Consider the following 17,986-nt stretch of genomic DNA (forward strand, 5'->3'; position numbering starts at 1 on the left):
GACTTTAGAGGTCATTTAGCACATGTACATATTGTTTATGTTCTGTTGAATTGCTATACCTTTTGTTTATGTATTTTGTTGTTAAGTGTGAGGGCCAGTTATCCTGTGTTAGTGTGTTCCCTTAGCTTTTAGAATAGGCAGCAAATCCCTCGACAGAATAGGGAAAGTGAGGCATTTTGATACATTTTATTTTAAAATTAAATGGCATATTTTGAAAAATCTTCAAACAGTTGTCCGCCTCACATTACTGAACCATCACACTGCTAATACATCACCACAGTGAAAGATTTACACGTCTGGCTTGAAAAGTGCGACAAACCAGCCACAAAGTCGACCTCGCAGTCTACACATCAAACAGCTAGTTAGTGGACCCATCCACGAAGCTGAAAACAGCTTAGATGACCTATTCTGCAATGAGAACCTCATCAATGTTTCTTCATTAGTCTGTTTACCCTAGTGAGACCACCTCTCCATTCCATTCAGCATATTTACTGAACCTCCACACATTTGTAAAATCTACCAAAGCCCTGCTACTCTAATCAGATCATGGAAAGAGACCTCCCGTAAAACTTTCTTGATAAACCTAAAGCTTCCATGCTGCTGCAGACAACCAAGAGCCAGATGCCAACACCATACTGAGCAACAGGGTAACCAACACTCTTGACAGGATAGCACCAAAAAACCTTTTAAATTGTCAAAAAGAAGCACGATAAAATAGTGTATGCCCAACAAACTTAATGATATCAAAAATGAAAACAGAAGGCTTGACAAAATCTGGAGAAAAAACACCCTGCTACAGACAAACTGGCATATCATTGACATCTTCGATTATGCAGAGCAGAAGTTATGAAATAAAAATAATCCCATTTCACACATCGAATAGAATCAGCACAATGCAAGTCAAAGGAAATCTTCACATGTATTCACAAATTCAATAAGCATTGGCAAAGCTCAGTTTTGTCTTTTGTCTAGGAATGGGATAGGCATTTTCCAGACAATGCCTGGCCATAAAATGGCAACAGTTGGAAAATGGTCCAAGTACCTGGGAATATTATATCATGGTGATGACGTCATCGTGGTCACGTATGCATGTGTGATGATGTCACAAGCCTTTATTTTAGAAGGCTGAATCTTACAGGATTAGCGTTCTGATACTGCAAAAAAACTGATCTATCTTTTTCAGTCTGGTTACACCCTATGGAGAGTTACCCCTTCAACTATTTTGCTGTTTTTGTTTAAGCCAATTTGTGCTCTTATACTTTTTTCTTTTCAACCCTGAAACTGCATCCCCCTTTTGGTATATCTTTTGTCTTTAAAATATGACCTGAAACTATAGGTACTTTTTGGTTTTTAAACAGGGTCATCCATCCAACACGAAGGATTCTGCCCTCTTCACTACAACTCATATTAAGGGCCTTCCATCCAACACAGAGGATTGCCCCCGATTTTTTCTACTTTACGAATGTTAGAGCAACAGAGAGTGAGTTGGCAAAACATTGGGCCTCATTCCAAGTTTGCCGGTCCGGTAGTAACGGCGCTGGTAAGGCGCCGCTACTACCGGACCGGCAAACTATGAGTTCTGCTCGCGGGTGCCTTTGCATACCGCAAGCAGAGCATGTCGGATGCACCGGCACTATTCACGAATGGTGGCGCTGCATCCAGCTTTCCCATTCCCATTGAGCCCTATGGGGCTCAATTGGAATGGGGAACAACATTTTCCGGTGCCCGGGAATGGGCGATTACCGGGTCCTGCCATGGCGTAATGACCCGGTAATTGCTCATTCCTGGGCGCCGGAAACAAAATAATACTGGCAGCAGCCGTGCCTGTGTTACAGGCACGGCTGCTGCCAGTATCGTAAGGAGGCCCTCATGGTACTCAATAAACCATGTAAATTACACCTTTGTAGTGGATATAATTATCACTTTCACTCACCTCACTTTATATTTCACTTTTTCCAAGATACACCAAAGACTTGATCCATTATGAAAATGTATGCAAATGCTATCATATCAGAAACAAATTGATGTACACTAGCCACTTTTTATCCCTCCTGAGTCACTTCACTACAGTGGGGAAACACGTGTAGAGGAATTTCTCACTTTTTGAGGAATTGAGGGAATTTATCACTTCATTGAGGAATCTTTGCATTAAGTTCACAATAAACCATCAAGTTACCAAAACATCGATTTTTGTGTTGTCAATCTAAAAAACTTGCCACATACCAAACCAGAAAATCTCCAGCTGGCGCAGCAATTATGCTCCACAGTTAGTTTACATTATATCAGTGCCTGGCAAATGCCTATCTAATGCCTATAAACAAGCCAAGCCTGTTGGCCTGCTCATAACATGACTTCAGTGCATCAAATCACTGAAGGCACACTTGGCTAAGACATTTATACTACACCAGAAGTTCAATTACATCTGCAACTAAGCCATACATTTTCAGACAATGCTTTGAAGTAACACTGGGAGAAAAAAGGTTGATGTTACCATATGAAACATGAACGAGCTTCTTCAAATAGATTCCAGGAGGGTGTGTTTTGGTTGGAGAGGGACAGATATTGGATGGGAGTGGCCATAGGGCTTAGCTTGTCAATGCCCGGTCAATGAGTGGGTAAATAACCAAACAATGCCCACAGGTAGTGTGTTCTTACACAAATCCCATATCTGTCTTTTCTACACTCCAATGCAGTCGTTTCCTGCTTGTAGGTGGCACTAAGGCACAACCTCCTAATATCCCAAACTACAAACCCTACAGCATGAAACACGCCACCAATATCATTGCAAGAGCTTTGCGACTGTCGCCAGACACTTCAGTAAGAAGACAAATTCAAGACCATTTGAACAAGAAAGTAACAAATCCAAACTCTAACTTGGATAACAGCCCTGGAAAAATAAATTCTCCCAACAACCTTTCTTCTCTTTTCCACTAAGGAATTCCTCTCCAGGGTCAAGGGCAGCAATCCAGCAGGTTCGCCGGAAAACCTACCCAACATCAACAAAGTAAGAACTAAGCAACCACAACTAGATCCAAGTTTCCGAGCCCTACTCAACCTCTTCAATCATGCAGCAAGCGTCCTTCCCTGATATCTTCAAAACAGCCTTCGCCAAACCTTTATTCAAAAAAGACAACCACTGACCCCAATGACCCGGCAAACTACCGACAAATATCCAAAGCACATTTTCCTGCCAAATTCCTCAAGAAATGTATTCACCAGAAACCGCATAAACACGCGTTAAACAACACTCTCCTCCATTAGAAAACATGTATTTAGGCCCCCAAGAGCAATCAAATTCACTCTTTCCTCAGTATAGGACATCCTGAACGACAATTCTGACACCAACACACCCAGCGCAGAAAACAAAACATATGATTTTCCGCACTACTCCAATAAATCTCACATTGATCCCCAGAATGAAATGGGAACCTGCACTCTGCCAACAAAAACTGCCAGAAACCATTGACTCATGCTGGACAGTGCCCTCACCCTAGAACCATAGGTTAAAGCATTAGTAAGATGCTGTTTTTACCATCTCTTTACAATTTGACAAATCATGCCCTACCTAAACTTCACACACAGGGCCTTAGCGGTTATCACACTTGTACTCTCAAGTGCTGCCACCTCACTCATCTAAGAAATCCGACTGCCTTGACTTTGCCTCCTCCAGTTAGTTCCCTCCTTATGGACTCACTACTACCGCCTTTGACTATCACTGTTCTTTCTGCTTGTTACTCCCATGTTGTCATCCTGATGCGCAGTGCTTCCTAAAACCCTTTGCTAACATCTCATTCCAAGATTGAAAAGTCAAATCTTGCTGTTTTTGCTTTGCTCTAAAAAATCAAATCTTGATGTTTTTGCTTTGCGTTAAAAAGTCAAATCTTGCTGTTTTACTTTGCGCTAAAAAGTCAAATCTTGCTGTTTTTGCTTTGTGCTAAAAAGTCAGATCTTGCTGCCCATTGCGAAATTCTCTGTATTTTGCTTGTATACTGATGCTTCTCTGTAACATGCCAGCCCAGTGGCCTCACCACTCTCTTTTGTCCCACACCTACTGTGGGATGTTCTGACCCACGGGCTCTGCCCTGCAACATCACTGTGTGCTGCGTTCATCAAAAACAACAGAATGGCTGCCGGAAAGCCTTGTGCGTGCTACAAATCGCTGATAAGTGCACAGGGAAACCTGAAAAATAGGCCGCCAATCCATTTTGCCTATGTCAGTGGAAAAACAGGAGACCACACTGCCAAAAAATATCATTGGGCTGCCCACAGAGTGAAATGAAACTACTTGAAAAGGCATTGCTACATTCCAAAGGAAAACCCAGAAGTGCTTTAAAATCCGTTTTTCCTTGGCTGTTGAAAAGTGCAAAATCATGCTTCCCAAACATCAGAAAAGATCCAACATCCTTGTTGGGTGTTAAACATCACTTTATTTAAAGAATCCCCACAAGCACAATGTAAGGAGAAGTATCTTTCATCACAAAAATATCCCCATTCAAAAGGGTGCTTGCTTGGGAAAATATGTCAGAATGTGGGCGCAGTACAGCCGCTCGCCTGTGTCAACGCTGTCATTTATTTATACTGTTAGTTTGAAACTTGTGTCTTAAAATCAAATTATTGAAAAGAAGAGACTTGCCATCAAAAGTAATATGGGTTGTTACAATTTAATCTCTATGTTTGAAAAAGACTGGAATGAAGAGATCTGTGTGATTCTTTGTTGAAAATGTAATTTTATTGTAGAAAAGACAATGTTAAGCAGTTTTTAAAAGTGAAATAATGCAGCCACACTGGACTTCAAAGACATTCCACAGTTTCTCCCAAACCAAAGCATCTTCGCCCTGCTCTCAGCTCAGGAACTGGCATGGGGTGGTTAATGGAGGTGGGAGGGGATTTGCTCTGCTGATCTGGGAAAGAGACAATAGGCTTCTTGAACTGAAAGGAAATGCAAATTCGGGTGTCGACAGAAGCCAAATGCTGGCAGGAAGAAGCCTGGGACTGCTCTGGCCCAGCCAAACCTTGGGGGCGGGGACAGACAGTTTTGTTTATTATGAAAGCACAGAAAAGTATATTTTGAAAAAGACTCATAGAAAACTGAACAAAATTGGTAAAAATCTGAAAATGTAGTGTTGTTAAAATGAAATTTCTGCTCACAGTTTGAAACTACTCTGGAATCTGGGCGATATTCAGAGACCGGACCACTAAAATGTTGATATTGTAGCAATTGTGATCATGCTAGGAATATGAAAGTTTACAGGATTATGCCCAGATGTCATGCGCATGTATGTGGGAAAATGTGTACAGATCTGACACTGGGTAACAAACCAAAAACGTGAAAAACGCAATTTTTAACCAAAACTCTCAAGAAGATGGGACTCGGATGGATACGTGCTCTATTTAATCTGTGATGTGAATATGTGTTATTAGCAAGTTGGTGATATTGTAGATATGCTTTCTATGAAAAATGGATTTTCTGTGTAGAAACAAAGGGAAGGTTTTTCCATGGACCATAAACACAGTGTCATCATGACACATCATGACACCCTGGTTGCTTCTCAAATCAGGGGAGAGGAAATTCTCTGACCAATCAGATTCCTAGAGGTTGGGCTTAGTATAATCAGCCTACCCACCTCTTTGGGAAATAGATAAATAGGGACTGTTTAGGACCTAGAAACAGACACACATTCACCCATCAACTGATTTACTGGCAAAGCGCTCTGCAGGAGAATTCAGATCCAGACTCGAGAACTCTGAAAGCAGAAGGCCCAATTCCAAAGCTGAGCCCTTCTCAGCTGGCCTTTAAAATCTTGCAACGTGATTTTAACCCCAGACTTCCAAGGGGCACATCAAAGATTGAACAGCCTGGCTGTGCTGTTTTCTGCTTCTTGCCAAGAACTCTTGCCAGAACCCAGAGATCCAAACCAGTAGAGCAGAGCTGAAACCAGATAGCTGTAAACTCCAGAACCAACCCGTCAGATCCAGTCCAGAGAGCCGTGCATAGACTGAGTGCCTTGCTGAGTGCAGACCCGGGTGGCTGAGTCCTCTCTGGTGGGCTAGCAGAATTCTAGTCCAAAACCTTTGACCAGATCCTGACGGGCCTATTCCAAACCATAGTTTTGAGTATCTAGGATAGAATTGTCCATAGCCAATCTCTTAGCTTTAAGTAATCCTATCCAACCCATTCCAACATATCCAAACTGCATTGTAGAATCTCTTTTGTCTTTAATGATCTATTTGCTGAAGAAAGGCAAGCGTCTCGGTAGATAGAAACTATCCGGGGGCATCACTGGATTGGTGGCTGTGCTGTCGTGTAGCTTGTGGCTTCATGGACTCCCTAGTGTAAACAATCTTTGTTTGTAATATTCAAAAGCGCATCTTTCATTTGAAAATCTTGACTCTTTTGAGAAAAATCGACCTCTACTAAAACCTTCATAACTTCTGAACCGTACATGCTAGAAACGCCTTAAGTGTCAGATTGAAGCTAACATCCGCAGCTTTCAAACGAACCAGGAACCACATTCCAACTCCTTATAGTTTTTCTGTAATCTCGTTTCTCGTGCGCTGAAAAGTTTGCAGCAAATCTGCATTTGGCTCAATTTCAACACATGTAAAATAGCTATTTCTTGCACTCAACCTCTGAATTCAGTCTCCTATCTGCCAGTCATTCAACCATCATTGCTAGTGTTTACCTGAAGCTATCCGAAGCGGCTCCCACAAGTTTTGAATCCCATTTTGTGATTTAAAGTCATTTTTCAGTGTTTTCCCCATTCATTTAACATCACATTCAAAAGCATTCGACCTGTTTTAAAATCATTCCTGTTTTTCTCTAAGCTTGCTGTGGGGAATTGTGATTGAAACTGAATTTGTAGAGTGTTTATTCCTGAAACCTGTTTCTCTCCTTCCATCTCTATATTGCATATTAGGGGGGATTGAGTAGTATCAGGGGGAAAGAGTGATTACATTGCATTTGATTGAATTCATATCAAATTTTATTAGTGTGCTGCATTAATTTCCTATCATTGCATTTCATTGAACCCACACAAAGGTTATTCTATGCTACATTATTCTTCTCATCCATACTCTGAAATTCTTTACCAATCCACAATCAGGCATTCCCACTCCTATAATCCAGAAAGATGAGAAATCAGCTCAAAGCCTGGCTGATATTCAGCAAATTGGAGAGCAGTTGTTCATTCCTGTTCAGTTAAATGAAGGGAAGGAATCTGTTCTCGCCCGAGTGTGTGTGAACAACGGTAAAAGCTGCATCAGCGAAGCCATGTTCCGCAAACTCCCAAAAGATCCAGCCATTCCCACATTTAGACTCATAGACAAATGGGAAATGGATCTGGAAACACCCAATTCCAAACATCTCCTACCAAGCAGGTGTATGCTCAAAATCTCCATAGGCAACAAGAGCATAGTCCATAATTGTTGGGTCGTACGAGACGTCACTGCCACCTTTTACTTAGGCAGTGACATTCTCAATCGCTTTGCCATTAGTTTGGACCTAATAAACTTCAAAGCTTGGTCCCGATTAGCGGATAATCCCAGGGGCTTTGATGATCCAGAGAAAGCATTCAGGTCAGCTCAATTGCTGCCCTATGCAGTTGAAATTCAGATTGGAGAGGAAGTCACCATCCCAGAAAGGACCTGACAATTCTCCCTGGAAGTCAAAGTTAAAAGAGGACAGAAATTGAAAAACCCTGACGTCTATATTCATCTGAATGCTTATTTCCAACAGCAAGGGTTGGGGGTGAACCCAACACCACTAGTCAATATAGAACATGACACCATTCCAATAGAGGTGGATAACAGTGACTTAAAGAGTATCACTCTAGCTGCAGGCACCATTATTTGAATGGTGGTTGATGACCGACTTTTTTCCATAGATTTAGGCAATGAACTGATAGGACCAATCCCCAAGGACTGTTTTGACAGTGATAGTGATGACAACACAACACCAGACAGGGTCTTTACCCGGCATGGGGGGAACTTCCTGGTGTACACTTCCTGCCCTTATGGTAAGGAAGATGTGACCTGTGACTTCAGGAGGGGTGAGGTGATTTTCCAAGTCTGCGAGGACTGCCTTCCCCACCTGAAGCCACCAGTCCAAGTCAACACTTTGACCAGGGACTTCTCCACCCAGCTGGAGGCGGCCGCTGAGATAGCAAAACAAGAAGTCTTTCCAGGCTTCATGCAGATGGTTGAAGAGAGAGTCAACCGAGCTGATGCCTGTGAGACTCTGGAGCAAAGGCAAAAATTGAAACAAGTTTTCTTGGATTTTCAAGATCTCTTTGCGGTGGACACATATGACTGTGGTCGCACCGACATCCACACAACAATTCCCACGGACCCTGGCATGACTCCAGTGTTTGTGAAGCAATATCGCTTGCCTCTCGCATCAATGGAGTCCCTTACTGAAATCATTAAGAACCTTGAGTCCCGTGGGATAATCGTCTAGTCCACAGCACCTTCAATAATCTGGTGCTGGGGATATTGAAGCCAAACGGCCAGTGGAGACTCTGCACCGACCTTAGGGAGCTCAACAAAAGGGTCCATACTTCCTGATGGCCTCTTCCCTACATTGACCAAGGGCTGGCCCAGATCCAGGGGTCACAGGTATTCACTGCAATAGACCTGACCAATGGATCCTGGACTGTACCTGTCAGTACGGAGGACCAATAGAAGCTGGCCTTCACCTTTGGGGGCAGTAGTACACATGGACCTGGACTCCCTTCGGATACATCAACTCCGGCAATGAGTTCAACATTTTTCTATAAAAGGCCATGCCCGACCTGGGTGAAAGGGGTAACCTGGCTTATGTAGATGATGTGCTCATCAAAAGCTCAACTGTGGAGGAACTCATACCGGAGATCTGTTATGTTCTGACACAGTAGAGGGCTGCTGGAGCAAAACTTTCCTTTCAAAAGGCACAGTGGTGTAGAACCCGTGTAAATTTCTTGGGACATGAGATTATTCCACAGGGTCTCTGTCCCCAGGAAAAGAAAGTGGAAGCATTCCAGAAATTAAAAGACCCCACAACTCTGCAAGAACTAAGGAGCCTCCTTGGACTGACTAATTACAGGAGGAAGTTCATTGAGGACTACACAGAGATCACAAGACCCCTGATTCATCTTTTGAAGGGGGGGTCAAGTGGGAGTGGGGTCCAGAACAAGCCGAGGCAATAAGACCACTCAAAAGAAGCCTCTCACAAGTGCCTTGCCTAGCTTACCCTGTCAAAAACAAGGAGTTCTTCTTGGAGACAGGGTTCTCTAATACATGCTTCACTGCAGTATTATATCAAAAGCATGACAAGGTCAATAAAGTAATCTCCTACGCGAGTAAAACTTTATCCTTTGTGGAGGAAAAATTCAATGATTGTGAGAAGGCACTCCTCGCAACGGTGTGGGCATTGAAGAATTACTGCCCGTTTATCCAGGGGGAACACATCATAGTGGAGACTCCAGACCAGCCTCTGCAATATCTCCAAAGTGACAGAATCTGTGCCGGAAATGTGAGTAATTCCCGAATTAATTCCTGGATTCTGTCAATGCAAGACTTTCCTGTGGAGGTCAGATATGGCCAAAACAAGAAGAGTCCCCTCGCGCAACGTCTGGCTGACTTGCTGTATTGTGCCAGAGAAAACTGTATCGAGGACGAAAGTCTGAAAATCAAGGACAACATAGAGGCATACCTCAATTCCCCACACAAAGACTTTGAAGAAGACAAGTGTGAGGGAATGCCCTCTGTCTATGTGGATGGATGCTTTTACCATGTTGACAACAACAGGGAAAAAGAACTTGTAGCCGGCGTAGGGAATGCATGGGTGAATGAGAACCCAGAACCCTCCGCTGGGTACAAGATTGGTCCCCGAAGTAGTCAAGTGGCAGAGTTGATGGCGAGTGCATGAAGCCATCCTCACTGCTGTCCAACATCAGCTCCACGAACTGGTCATAATCACAGATCTGGATTATGTATGGAATGGGTTCGTGGAGCACCTGGTTAACTGGAAAACCAGAGGCATGCTATGTGCTAATAACAAACCATTGAAACATGGGAAATTAATTCAAAACATTGATGATCTGGTCACCTCGAATGGGATGACCATCTACTGGAAAAAGATCAAGGGTCATTCCAAAGTAGAGGGACCAGACAAAACTGGAAATGACCTAACTGATCAGCTGGCCAAAACCGGAGCCATCCAAGGGGATCTACTTGAGATTGAGTCCCTGGTGGGGGAAATCCAGGTCACTGCCATCAATAGGTCCTGGACAAATGCTCACAATTAACTCTCAACTGCACAATGGAGTAAGGAGACCCCAGATGCTGATTTGATTACGGCTCAAAAAGGGGATCCAATAATTGGTAAGTTTTATCAACACATTGAGGACCCTGAGAACTTTCCCCTGGCGGATACCAATTACATAGGGAAAGAGGACCTCAGAGTGTTGATGAAATGTCCAAAAATGTTCCGGATCCAAGACGGTTTATTGGTAAGGAGATCCCTAGCTGGTCATGAGCAGTGGGTGGTCCCTACCTCATTTCAAAGCCTGATGTTAATTCACACCCATGATGCGGCCACAGCCGGTCATAGGGGGTTTCACACAACACTTGAAATCTTAAGAGAGGTTGCATACTAGCCACACATGGGGCAGGACCTCGACCAATACTTGAAGGGGTGTCTTGTGTGTGCACAATTTCAGCCAACATCCCTCACACACCGTGCGACTCTCCAAAAGAGCGGGATGACACTGCCTTGGTCAGATTTACAAGTCGACAATATTGGGCCCGTGATTCACTCCTCTAGGGGGAACAAGTACATGTTGACTGTGACATGCTTGTTTACTAAATGGGTGGAATGTCTCCCGGCCCCAAACTGCAAGGCAAAAACAGCAGCTGCCCTGATAATCAACCACATCTTTTTGCGTTTTGGACTACCCCAAAGGATCGAGTCAGACCGAGGTAGCCACTTCACCAGCGAAGTAATGACAAAGATGTGGGAGATACTTGGGGTCAAAAGGAAGCTACACATTGCTTACTGGCTAGCCTCTAGTGGTGCAGTAAAGAGATACAACAAAACAATTGTGAGCATATTAAAAACGTTTGTGGCAGATTCTGGGCCAAGTTGGGATATTTGATTACCTCTTGTCCTAATGCCCATCAGATCTACCCCTTCATCTGCAACTAAAATGTCACCATTTGAGCTGATGACTGGACGCAGGATGGTGCTTCCCCAGCATCTGCTCTACAGAACCCAAGAGCAGACATAAATCAATGCCTCCACAACTCATGAGTATGTTGAAAATCTAAGAAAAGACTTTCAACATGCTTTTGCCTATGCTCAGTGAAATCTAGAGAGATCTGCAGACAGCATGAAGACCCACTATGACTTAAAGACTACTAGAAAAGAATACAATGTAGGAGACCGGGTCTACTTATACAATTTCCAAAGGAACCAGGCCAAACAGCGCACATTTTTGCCTAGCTGGAGGGGACCTTTTGAAATTGTAGACAAAATCTCACCTGTTGCCTACACACTGCAAACACACAAAGTAATTGATATCGTTTTTTAAATTCACAGTGAAGACTACTCTCCTGAGAATCAACAACATCTACACTGCAGACGACATATCCGAAGAAAAATAGTAAGTACAGTACAATGTTCATATTGTAACTTCTCCTTAAAGCGGCTGCGTGGGTTATTTGTTCACTTTGGGCACCAAAGGAAGCATTCATTTGTAAAGCATTCTGCCTACAAATATCCAACTATAGGACAAAGATTAACAGGTGGAATGGCTGACAAATGGCTGTGTGCTTGGTACTGAAATGACATAGGACATCCATAGAAGGTTAGATTGTCAAAATAAGTGGCGGTAGCAAGTTTTTGCCATTTTGGTTATTAATAATGGTTCTCGGCACAAGTAGGGCACTGTGTACTCTCATCTAAAGCACATTGTACTACTATGCAAACAGTAAAGTAGCCTTACTAAATGATAGTTAGAGGTCACTGTGCGTTGACACACCGTGCCAAAGAGTTTTTCCATCACACTTAGGCACACATGCACACAACACACATACATTGGACAACAGACCAAAGAATATTTTTTTTCTCAACAGACACCAAAGAATGCCTACCAAAAAGCAGATCCGTAGAAAGGAACACAGAATTAGAGCAAATGAAAATAAAGGTACCCAATGTAAGCATCCACCTGTTGTAGAGTTAGGGGAGAATCTTGGTACAAACCACCTAATGCAATTGGGTAACATATTAAAAGAAGTCTCAACTACCGAAACTGTACGCCCTCCTTCAAAAAGTATCACAAAACACAGAATTTATGTCAAAGAAATGGTTGCCAGTAAAGCTAACAATGTTCCTAATAATCCTGATAGTGTAAGAAGAACCCATAGTAAAAAAAAGTATTTTAGCAAAAATGTTTTGTCACAGAGTCCTTCAGAATCTACTAAGAAGAGGACCAAAGTCATCCTCACCCCTTAAAATGTACTGTAGAAAGTTAATTCTGCAAGCACTCGTGGACAGTGCAATCCTTCTCAAAAGGAAGTTGTTCATATTAGTGTTAAAAAGGATGAAAGCTCTAACAAAAGTAATTAACAAACTACAAATGAAACTCACCATTAAACGGAATGTGAACAAAAATAATTTTTTGCATTTTTGTGGTAGTGAATGGAGTCACACAACAACCACAGAGCCATATTTCAATGAAGAAGCATACAAACAAAATCAAACAAACACAATTGCCATCCATAGCAGTGGACGTGGGTATGAGAAAATCAATACTACCATCATGGAACAAGAAACACTGCTTACAAAACTGTCTTCTGAAAACTCAGAATTACCTCTTGATTCAGCAGAACCACACCGTCCAGTATACAAATGGCCATGCACATCAATGTGTGCCATTCCAAATAAAGCTTTCAAATCTTTACGTGTGTTCCTCAATCAATATGTAAAAGGTAAAGACAAAAGTAAAATCAAAGTGCTGCAAAATATGGATATTTGTGTAGTGCGAAAACACACAGGGCTAAAAGGACATTCACTAGCCTGCATTTCTGGGCCTATTTGCAAAAGTACCTTCCATGATATCAAAAGAATATCAGTACATAATTCTAAAGTAAGAAATTTAGTGTATAAAATATATTGTGCAAAAAGTCCAGCTTCCGAATTAGGCAATTTAAATACCACTCTTCTGCATGGTACACCCAAATACTTACAAGAGGAAATGGACTGTATTCAGAAAAAGTATTTTGGAAGTGAGAGCCACGTAGAAAATGCAACAGTTTTAGAGCATAGTAGCGACAATTCTGCACATAGCAACCTTCTATTGCACACATACAGAAAAGAAATAGTAAAATTTAAAAGGTCATCGGCTGAAGTACCAAACCATGTGTGTGTATGTTGCCGCAGAACATTTTACAAAAGGAACACAAAAAATGTGGACACAGCGTACACAATAGAAAACAATGAAGACTCTAAATGTTTTGAATTAGCTGTGTACCTTTTAGCTGAAAGCAAATATGAAGTAACTGAACGTCTAATATGTTGCAGTTACTGTACTGCAAAATTAGACAACAACCACACTCCTTCACGTGCAATTACAAATAATTTAGAATTGTTTCCATTACCAAAAATCCTGCAACAGCTCAATTTGTATGAGAGCATAATAATTCAAACTGTTCACCCATTTCAAGCAATTATACGCCTTCATCCAAAAACAGCAAATTTACCTCCCTCTGAATTGGTGAAAGGCATTTGTGGCAAAGTAGTGTACTTGCCATTAGATCTAACGGAAAATGTACACACTCTAGGAGTGGAACGTTCAATAGAGCATTCTTTAATAGTCTTGGTAAATGGAGTACCAACAAAGGACAAAAGAAAATGGAAACAATTAGTAGACTTACACAAAGTTACATAAGCATTGCAATATCTAAAAGACAAGAATGAGTACTACAAGGAAATAAATGTTGATGAAAGCTTAAGGAAAACAACTGAAATAATTCAAGAGCCATCAGAAACTGGACAATTTGAAATTCTGGATCCAGCTACAGTATCCACTCTCTTAGACCATTACACAATTCATCCATTGCATTCCAATGAAAGTATAGATGATGCAGCAGAAACTTACCAAATGTGACAAACCAAAGGGTCACCGATGAGTATTTGGGAAAAAAGTATAGAAGCACATGCTTTTCCACTGCTATTTCCTACTGGCAAAGGTGGGAGGTACGATGATAGACCCACTCAGATTGGGGCATCAGAATACCGCTCATTACGAATGTATTCCCAAGATCCCAGATTTAGACAAAATGTGGAATACATATTCCACCTATTGTACGAAAGTGAATTAGCAACACTATGTTACTTTCAAAATATGTCAGCTACGGAGTTAATACAAAAAGTGCAAGAAAAAGATGAGGTTTTACAATCAAGTATAACAGATTTGTTTGTAAACATGCGCGTTACAAAGGAATACTGGTTTAGACGGCACGGAGACGTGCGTTGCATGATCAGAAACCTTGGACCACCAACTTGGTTTGTTACGCTAAGTTGTGCAGAATACGCATGGGAAGATTTGCATGAGTTCCTACGCATAGCAAACAGCAACACAAAGAACATAGATATATTAACACCTGGAGAACTTTGCTCTCTAGATCCAGTTAATGTCTCAAGATATTTTCATCATCGTTTCATTGCAATGCTACACTTTATTTGCAATAAAAGTGTTTGTACCCTTGGAGAAGTGCAACACTTCTTTTGGCGAAAGGAATATCAAGCGAGAGGAGCACCACATATTCACATGCTGTTATGATCAAAGGTGCACCGAAATATGACCACGACAGTGATAGCACTGTTTTGCAGTTTATCCAAAAATATGTCACATGTGAAATCCCTTCACAACAGAGTCATAGTGAGCTGCATGGGCAGATTTTACAATTTCAAAGACACAAATGTGGCAAATATTGTCACCGTAAATACAAAAACAAAGATAAATCCTACACCAAATGCCGCTTTGGTTTCCCCAGACCAGTTACAGAAACAGGTGAAGTAAACAACTTCATGTCTTCAGTTCGACATAGTGTTAAAGGTAAATCACCTAAAAACACGTATTGCATAAAAAGAAGTGAAGAATCAAAATATATCAATGATTATAATGCAATCATTGCCCTATTATGGAATGCAAACATAGATATGCAGTACATTGCAGACAATTCAACTTCTGTTGCACGATATGTTACAGCCTACTTAACAAAAGCAGAAAAAACAGAGCTTCAAGACCTCTGGGATGACCTAGCATCAGATAAAACATTATAACAGAAATTGTACAGCCTAGGCATAAAAATGCTCTCTCATAGAGAATGTAGGGCCTATGAAGCAGCAGATTGTTTAACCGGCACTGCTTTGTACGGAAAATCAGACACATAGTATGGCTCAATCTTGGTCCTGCAAAATCTAGAAAAAGAGCGCTAAAATCATATGAGGACATAGAAACTATTGCCAGAAATGATCCCAACAGCCAAGACATTCTGAAAAACAATGTACTGGACACATACTATCCGAACGGGAGTACCACTCTGGAAAGTATGTGTCTGTACCACATAGCTCAAAACTTTGCATACAAAAATAATGTAAAACCCGATGAAAGTAAACCTAGATATAGAGTAACCGATTGTGAAGGGAGCTTAGTGAAACTTAACAAACGAAGCTTAATTAATCATGTGAAGTTGTCATTAAAAACTCCTCAATAGAAAGAACTATATTACATGTCTCTTTTACAACTTTTCAAACCATGGAGAAAAGAGGAAGACATACTAGATAATTATGAGTGCTATGAAGATGCTTTCAAAGCAAATGAAAGCACTATCACCGATGTTAACTTTACGCAGTACAAAACAATGTTACACAATGAGCAGCAACAAGAAGAAGAAATTAATTCAAGCCCAACTAGATAAAGACTCTTCTGACAGTAGTCACCCTTCTGTAATAGGAAGTCAAGAGCCATTAGGACAACCACTGATAGCAAATGAGGCTGAAGTTGCTATGGCAGAAGTAGAGAACACCATGTATCAATATCAAGAAGATACAGAGGAATTAACTGTGCAACAAGGAAAACTTAACAACCATTAGCGCACCATTTTTGAAGGGGTAACAAAACAAATTGTGCATGGCGTACAGCACGAAAATAAAGAATGTACCTGCTAAAATTACAAACCTATACTGCTGTATGTCAGTGGGGAAGCTGGATCAGGGAAAACATTCTTAATCAAAATTATTAGCACGTTCCTTCAGCAATTAACAAACAACAAACTGTCAGCTGTTGTAACAGCCCCCACAGGTTTAGCGGCCTACAACATAGGCGGTGTGACTTTACACCGATTACTACTGCTTCCAGTAGAGCATCAAAATAAGTTAGACTACTACAAACTTTCTGCAGAAGCTGCAATGGAATTACAGAGAGTATTGAAGCAAAGGAAAATGCTACTAATAGATGAAGTGAGCATGTCTCCAATCGAATGTTGGCTTTGATTCATCTCAGATTGCAAGAAGTGCTTAAAAGTAATAAGGAAGAACTCTTTGCTGGGAAACACATTATCATTTTGGAGATCTTCTACAATTGACAACAGTAAAAGGTGAACCGATTTTTAAAACCTTAGGCCACAAACTCTGCCGGAAAACTGTTGGTAGCATAGGTAATGTTAACCTTTGGCAACATTTCCAATACAGAGAATTAACTGAGAACATGCGGCAATCTGCAGATTTCACTTATGCCAACATCTTAAAAAGTATCAGAGTTGGTGTATTATCGCATGAAGCACAAGCTGTATTGAAAAAGCAGCATATACATGCACTTTATGGCGATAATGTATGCGCAACTGATGTTATGGAACAAATAGCGCACAAAAATGTCAACTGTATGGCCTTAATGCCAACTCTTGCGGGCTGTTTCAAATTCAATGAAACAATGCTAAAGAAAGAAATGCAAGCAATAATAGAAATTAGCGCCACAGACAAACTAGACATACATGGTTTGACAGTACCCATGTGTGAGCAAGCCACAACAAGACTAAATAGTTTAGAACATTCAATCTCCAACACTGCGGGGTTGGAAAAAGTATTGAAATTATCATTCAATTGTAGAGTAATGCTTAAACGTAACCTTGACCTAGAGCAAAGGCTAGTTAATGGAGCACTGGGCACAGTTGTTTGCTTTCAATCATACCCACGTGATAACAGCATTGAGTTTGTAAATATTCACTTTGATAAAGTTTCAGAGGTAAAAAGGATTGGGCGCTCAATGGCTCGCTTCCTTCTCTTCAAAGACATGTATGTACGTAGAGAGCAATTTTCTCTAACTCTTGCATATGCAGTTACCATTCATAAATCCCATGGTCTTACCCTAGATAAAGCATTGATAGATATAGGAAAGACAGTGTTTAAGGAAGGCATGACCTATGTAGCATTATCACGCTTACGTACACTTGACGGTCTTTTGTTAATTAACTTTGATTCAAGTAAAGTCAAAACTGATATTCCTCACATTCTAGAATACAATAGATTGCGTTCACTGTACACCCCTCATCTGAAACAATACCCTGTTCCAGATAAAGTGAAACGTGGTAAAAGAAAAGTAAATGAAACAGAAATGTAACAGAATGCAACAGGAAATTCTGCAACAAAAAAAAGAAGCTAAAGTTTCATCAATTGCTGCAAACATAGAAGAACCTATTAAGGAATGCACAGCAGGCACGTCGGCAAAGAAGCAACAGAAAAACCGAATAATTCACTCAGGTACAGAACTTGCTGGCCCATTCAAATTTACAAATGAAAGTGGGGTAAGTTGCTAAGCAAATGTTGCAATGAATATTCTATTTCAAATGCCACCAATTGTTAACAATATTTACCTGCACAGCACCGACCAATTGTGTTTGCAAGTGTTAGTACTGCATAGAAATGCAACAAGCAAACCTGACAACACAT

The sequence above is a fragment of the Ambystoma mexicanum genome, chromosome 1p (genome assembly GCF_040938575.1).
Source record: "Ambystoma mexicanum isolate Mex_15411 chromosome 1p, UKY_AmexF1_1, whole genome shotgun sequence".
NCBI classification, from domain to species: domain Eukaryota; kingdom Metazoa; phylum Chordata; class Amphibia; order Caudata; family Ambystomatidae; genus Ambystoma; species Ambystoma mexicanum.